The sequence below is a fragment of the Chenopodium album genome, chromosome 6 (assembly GCF_948465745.1).
Source record: "Chenopodium album chromosome 6, dcCheAlbu1.1, whole genome shotgun sequence".
Classification (NCBI taxonomy): domain Eukaryota; kingdom Viridiplantae; phylum Streptophyta; class Magnoliopsida; order Caryophyllales; family Amaranthaceae; genus Chenopodium; species Chenopodium album.
Window position 1 is genome coordinate 20732995 of NC_137839.1, and position 7204 is coordinate 20740198.

The window sequence follows — 7204 nt, forward strand, 5'->3', positions numbered from 1 at the left end:
GAACGAAATCAGCAAAGGCCAAGCTGGCCCAGTCATAAGTCCCGATCCGCTAGAGATCACGGACAGCAGGGAGGTAGTAAAGCAATGCCCTACTACCCTTGTCAGGGGAGAATGTCCCTGAAAACAACATCAGCACAAAGATGCGCACCTGCTGCTCTCGGGTGGTCGCATCGTCATCAAGAGCCACTGCTAGCGTCGATCGGCGAATCCCTCTAGCACTGAACTGAGTCGTCTCGACCTCAGCTCGGGCCCAAATAGCAATCGGCCCCAACAACTCCTCGACCTCTGAAGAAAAGACGTTGATCCCACCGTCGAACGGCAGTGGCACATAAATGAACTCCAGTCCTGTGATGAGACTGAAGTCTGTAGAGGTGACCATCTTCTTGCCCCAGGGAAAATGGAAGGTGTTGGTGGTGTCCCAGAAGAACTCAACCAAAGCGCGCACTACGTGATGACCCCCGCTAGAGGCGACCATAGCCTTGGAGGTCTCAAACAGAGTAACTAGCCCGCAAGACTCCCATAGGAGTCTCGTCTCAAGGTCCCTAGCGATGTGCATCCTGTACAAGTCACCTAGACCGTCACAGCCAGAGCCGTGATGCCGTGTCCTCCCGGTCTTGGTACCCCGTCTCACCCTCTCAGAAATGTGGTGGACAGGGGCAAAGAACAGAGTCTGCTCGTCCCACTCCGGAAGCCGACCAAGCGAAGTGGACGGCGTGGCGTCGTCCTCCACGGGCTCATGCTCCCGTCTAGTATTTCGGGACCGTGAACCGGAGCCTCGTTGTCTAGCCATGCTACATTGTGCAGAATCATCATAAATTAAGGTTCTATAGTATCTAAGGTTCGCCTAGCCACATGATACTATGTTCGCAAAAACAGAGTACGTAATACTAAAACAGAGTAAATTCAAATTGAGCATGACAACATTTTTTCAAGCAATCAAACAATTTCTTGCAACACTATAGTGATTATTGTGACAAATTGAACAAGAATAGCTAGCAAAAATGTCAAGAACAAGCCACATTGTTCTTCACGACCTTAAGAGGTCCAACAATGGAAAATTGCTTATTTCTTCACCAAATTGAGTAAAACAAGTCTCAAATTACTCCCAAGGCAATATATAAACATAAACAAGCAATTTCATGGCATAAAACTTGACAAACAAAGCAAATTGAGCATCATAAAATTCAAATTTTCATGAAATTCGTGAATAAACATGCCAAGAATTCATAAAAACTGATGTGACTTTGAGGAAAACTTACATAGATCGGGAAAATAGATGAGAAGAGCTTTGATTTGCAACAAATTTGAGCGAATTCGGTTGAAAACGAGCAAGCAATGAGCAATTGAAGCTTTCAGTTTCCTCGAGCAGTTTTCGCGACGAACAGAGCAGCGAAATGAAGCGAAAACGGGCATTTAAAGAGAATCCCGTGCTGGCGCCAGTCCCTAGGCATTGGTGTCACAAGTTGGGCTTGGCGCCTGGCGCCAACATCAGCGCCTGGCGCTAACACCAAATAGCTAGCGCTGATGGTTTTTTAGCGACGCCAGAGCACCTAGCCACCTGTTGAGGTTGTGCTAGCCTTCTACAACATAATTTAGGTTCCTTGGTACGCCAGTTAGCCCCTCTAAGAAATTTGACATGATTTAAGTAATCGGCTTGATTACATAAAGTGATCGACCTGATAAGAGATCGTCTCACTTAGCTTAAAGCGCCTAAGCATTGGCTCATTAGCAAAGGGCACCGACATAGAGGTTCAAGAGCAAAGGGCACCGACATATAGGTTCAAGAGCAAAGAGCACCGACGTACATGTTCAAAGCAAAAGAGCGCCGACGTACAGGCATAGCGGAAGCAAAGTTCAGGCGAACTTTTAAAGATCGACAGGCGTGGATCTTCGGTAATTTCCTTTGGAAAATTATCGCATCAAAAGAGGATGACTTCAAGAGAAGATATCTTCGACAACGTTCCCTAGCTTGCGGAGAGTTGTCACGAAAAACATGAGGATTATTTCAAGCAAAATAATCTTCGATAGTATTCCCTAGGATCTGGAATATTATCAATGCGGCTGAGGATTATTTCAAGCGAAATAATCTTCGATGATATTCCCTAGGATGTGGAATATTATTAATGCGGATGAGGATTGTTTCAAGAGAAATAATCTACGACAGTATTCCCTATGATGTGGAATATTATCAATGTGGGTGAGGATTGTTTCAAGAGAAATAATCTTCGATAATATTCCCTAGGATGTGGAATATTATCATTGCGGAGAGGATAGTTTCAGGCGAAGCAATCTTCTAATTTGGAAGCAGTTACAGGTGTAGCGGTTTTCAAGCGGGATGGCTTTCTCTAGCTTGCAGGAGGTCATCAAAACGATCGGTTACTTTCAGAGACGTGTGCTCGACGGTTCAAGATACGCGTTTCTTAACTCTTTTATCTGTTTAACTAATGCTAGTTTTGCAGGTATCGGCGTTACAAGATTGATTTAGGATCGCAGAACGTTCTGAATCATTCTCCGTCCCTATCGATACTTTGACTTTTGTTTTCAAAACTTGCGTTTCTCCAAACTCAGTCATAGAGGGGGCTTATGTAGACACCCATTTGTGTCTCCCCAAAACCAAACCTAGTGATGAGTACCTTTCACGTCGAAACATAATCGAATGAAACGAAAGTGTGGAAGGTCTAGTGTTGCGGAAAGCTTTTATTTTCTTTTCTCTTCTCTCTGTTTTTTTAAAACTTTATTTTAAGAAAACAGCCAATCCAGTTTGGTTGGTCCATGATATGGGTCCAATAGTAGTATAGTTGGATGGGGCTTGCAAAGACTTTTCCAATGATATATTATAGGCCCAATTCCGATGAATATTGAGGAAGTTATGGCCAATTTACTAAACTGGGCCCGGTTTGAGCTTTATGTGTGGCCCAATGATCTAGGGGAGGGCCTAATATGATTTATCATTCCTAATGCAATTAGGAATGGTTTTAGTCTTCTAGAATCTTCTAGAAGATTCTTTTCATTCCTAAATCAATTAGCATTGATAAGTTGACTATGTTGACTTTTCAGAGTTTTAATGAAAATCAAATAGCATTTTCGAAGAAATTATATTATTTTATCCTCCAGTACGGTAAATTTATCAGATTTTTGAAAACGCGTCGAAATCAAGCTTGGCGTCCAACCCCAGGCCTTGGCGCCTGGAACCAGGCTTGGCGCCAGGCGCTAGCCATTGGTGCCTGGCGCCAGCTAGCCAGGGTTGGCGCCAGCTCTGTTTCCTAAGCGTCAGACTCTATTTTGTTAAATTATCTTTTTTGGCTGATTTTCTCTATAAATATTGTATTAAAAACTCCGTTTTGATTCATCATCTACATCTATCATTCACCAATTCTCTTCATTCATAAGTCATTCATCAAGAATCAATTTTTATTTGCAAGTTAGATCGTTCATGCATTAGCATTCTTTAAATCTCTTAATCATTCATCTCTTTCATTCATCTTTTCCAAAACTTGGTTTTTTTCATACAAAATTCCGCATTCACAAGATCAAGAAACACCTAGCCATATTCGAAGTTGCCTTCGCCCTAGACGTGAAAGGTTTAATTTCTGAGGGTTTGGTCCCAAATCTCTATTTCAGTTATTTAATTTAATTGTTTGATTATTTATTTTCCTTGAAGTTACTAATGTGTGTATTTTGTTATTAGAAAGAGGTACGAAGCATCAAAGTAAGTACTTTATTGATTTATTGATATTATGATGTAGATATAATGTTTATATTGTTATTATGATATTCCTAGTATCATGTCTAGGTTATTTTTAATATTAAATATGATTGCTATGATGTCTTTTGTTCTCTTCCTAATATTTATATTGTTAGTATCATGTTAGGGTTAAAGACTTGGTTTTTATTGCTTAGTGACATGCTAGGGTTTGTTATTAATCTTGTTAGTATCATGCCTAGGATCTTGCTATGTTTATTATGTTTTAATATTAACATGAACATGATCATGATTATGATTGTTATAATTTATGGCGATCATGAATATTATTATTATTATTTTGATAACGATTATAATTATTGTTATGATTATTATTATGTTGCTTGATATGTTATTGTTATTGCTTGATCACCTTTATGCATGTTAAAGGGAATTGGTACTTGTAATCACGCTTAATAAGATAATTAATAATCTTGTTTAGGGTTAATGTGATTATAATTCAAGTGATCGCCAATAATAGTTTATTTGTGCATTAAATTCAACCAACGTAGATAAACAGGTTTAGGGTTAATCCTATTGATTGCATGTTAATCAGAAAGCGCACATGAATACGAGTAGAATAAAGTAGAGGCCTATTATTAGGCAGATTCAATCTCTTTTAGGTTGGATTTGTACCTATTATTAATGAAATTTCAGCTTTCAATTAAATTGTTTACTTTAAATTTATTTTATTAAAGCAATGAAAATCGAAAAAAATTAATTTTCCAGAAGTTCTTCGAGTACGAAAGTTGAAAATTTTCCGAAAAACACCGAAATTTGCCCAGATTTTATTCCCAAATTGGCGCCAGTAATTGGTGTTTAGCGCCAGCTATTGAGGTCTGGCGCCAGGCGCCATTTCCATCGGCTGGCGCTGATGACTTCTGGCTGGCGCCAGGCTCTGTTCTGCGACGCCATTAATTTGCCGATTTTCTGTTGACTTTTTAATTGATTTTGGAACGCGGAGATGTCGAAAAATAAAGTGGCCGCACCCGTAAAGGGTTGCCTACGTATCCTTTTCTAAGGAATCAGGTCGAACGTAGCTCTCTTGAGTATCCTACTCAAGTAATTATGGGTAGTATTTCTTAAGTTGGTCGAGATTGGTCATGTTTGAGAATTCATTGCCATCCATATCAGTTAGTTTTGCTGCACCTCCTGACAGGATTGTTTTGACAATGTAGGGGCCAGACCAATTAGGTCTAAATTTTCCCCTTTGATCTAAAACATTTTTCCTTAGTGCTTTTAATACCAAATCCCTTACTTTGATATTTCTTGTTTTGACCTTCTTATTAAAATGTCTAGCCATACAAGTTTGATAACATTGAGTGTGATGTAGAGCTTCTAGTCGTTTTTCGTCGAGTAGAATCAATTCTTCATATCTTGCCCTAGTCCACTCAACTTCATCGAGTTTACTCTCTAGCGCAATGCGTAGAGATGGTATTTCTTGTTCGACAGGTTGTACGACATCCATTCCATATACCAAGGAAAATGGTGTATTTCCCGTTGATGTACGGATTGACGTGCGATAACCCCACAATGCGAAGTGTAGCTTGTCAGGCCAATCCTTATAATTTTCTGTCATTTTCTCGATGATAGTCTTTAGATTTTTATTAGCTGCCTCGACTGCTCTGTTTGCTTGAGGTCTATAAGGGGAATAATGATGATGTTGAATGCCGTATTTTTGTAGCAATTCTTCACATTCGGCGTGAAAGTTAGTTCCATTGTCACTTATCATTTCATGTGGGACTCCATATCGACAAATAATATTTCTCTCGATAAAGAGTTCTACATGTTTCGCAGTGAGTTTAGCGTATGATTGCGCTTCGACCCACTTTGTAAAGTAATCAATTGCTACTAGAATAAATTCGTGGCCTCCTGTTCCTGGGGGAGTGATTTTGCCAATTATGTCAATTCCCCATGTAGAGAATGGCCATGGAGATGTGTAGGTGTAGAACAAAGATGGAGGGACATGTTGTAAATTGGCATAAATTTGGCACTTAGGGCATCTTTTTACATATTTATGGCAATCCCTATTCATTGTAGTCCAATAATATCCTTCTTGCATTATTTTCTGGACTAACATTTTGCCATTTACATGAGTGCCACAGATTCCTTCGTGAACTATTCTCATTACTCTTTGTGCATCCACCTTTCCTACACATAGAAGAGCTCGACCTTTAGGTACCCTTTTATGTAGCTCATTGTCTATGAGTACATATTAAGAAGCCAAAAGTCTTAATGCTCGCTTTGCTCTTTTGTCAGCATGAGGAGGGTATTCCCCATTGGTGATATAGTTGAATATGTCTGTGTACCACGGTTCTTCTTCTTCTTCTTCGCCTTGGACTAAATCGTCGTCTTCTATAGCCTGGATATATGCTGGTTTGTGCCTTTTTTCGATAGTTAGAGGCATTTGCTCAATTTCCGTGGGATTCCTAACCATTGAGGCTAATCTTGCCAAGGCATCAGCAAATTGGTTTTCTTCTCTAGGTGGATATGTGTATTCTACCTTTTCTAACTGATCGGTAAGCGTTTCCAGATAGGTCTGGTAAGGGGCTAGGCTTTCGCTCCTTACTTTCCACCTTTTTGATATCTGATTGATGATCAAAGAAGAGTCTCCGAATATCCTTAACTTCTTTATTCCCAATGCCAAGGCTGTTTCAAGGCCTACCACGCATGCTTCAATATCAGCAGCGTTGTTGGTAACGTCGAAATCAAGCTTTATTGAGATTGGAACGTGCTCTTCTTTAGGTGATACTAGTAGCACCCCGACGCCACATCCCTTTTGGTTTGAGGCTCCGTCGAAATACAAGGTCCAAGTATCATCTTCAGTGACCATTAAATCTTCATATGGAAATTCATTGTCCTGTATTGGTGTCGAGTGTTCTATTGGAAAGTCTGCCAGAAAGTCTGACACCACGGATCCTTTAATAGCTTTTTGTGGCATAAACTGTACATCAAACTGGCTAGATTGACTATCCATCTTGAAATACGTCCATTGAGTGTAGATTTCTCGAACAGATACTTGAGTGGATCCAATCGGGAGACTACAAAAACGGTATGCACCAACATGTAATGTCTCAACTTAGTTGTGGCCTATACCAAGGCAAGGCACAATTTCTCGAGCGGTGTATAGCGTGTTTCGTATTCGAGCATCTTTTTACTTAGGTAATAGATTGCGTTCTCTTTGCCTTCTACCTCTTGTGCTAGCATGGCTCCCATTGTCTCTTTGGTAATCGTCAAGTATAACCTAAGAGGTATTCCGGGAAGTGCTGGCGCTAATACGGGAGGATTTGCGAGATAGGCTTTGATCTTCTCAAAGGCTTTTTGAAACTCGTCGTCCCATATTACTGGTACATTCTTCTTGAGCTTCTTGAAGATTGGTTCACATATCATTGTCAGTTTTGATATGAACCTACTTATGTATTGCAACCGGCTAATAAATCCTCGAATTTGTTTCTCAGTCTT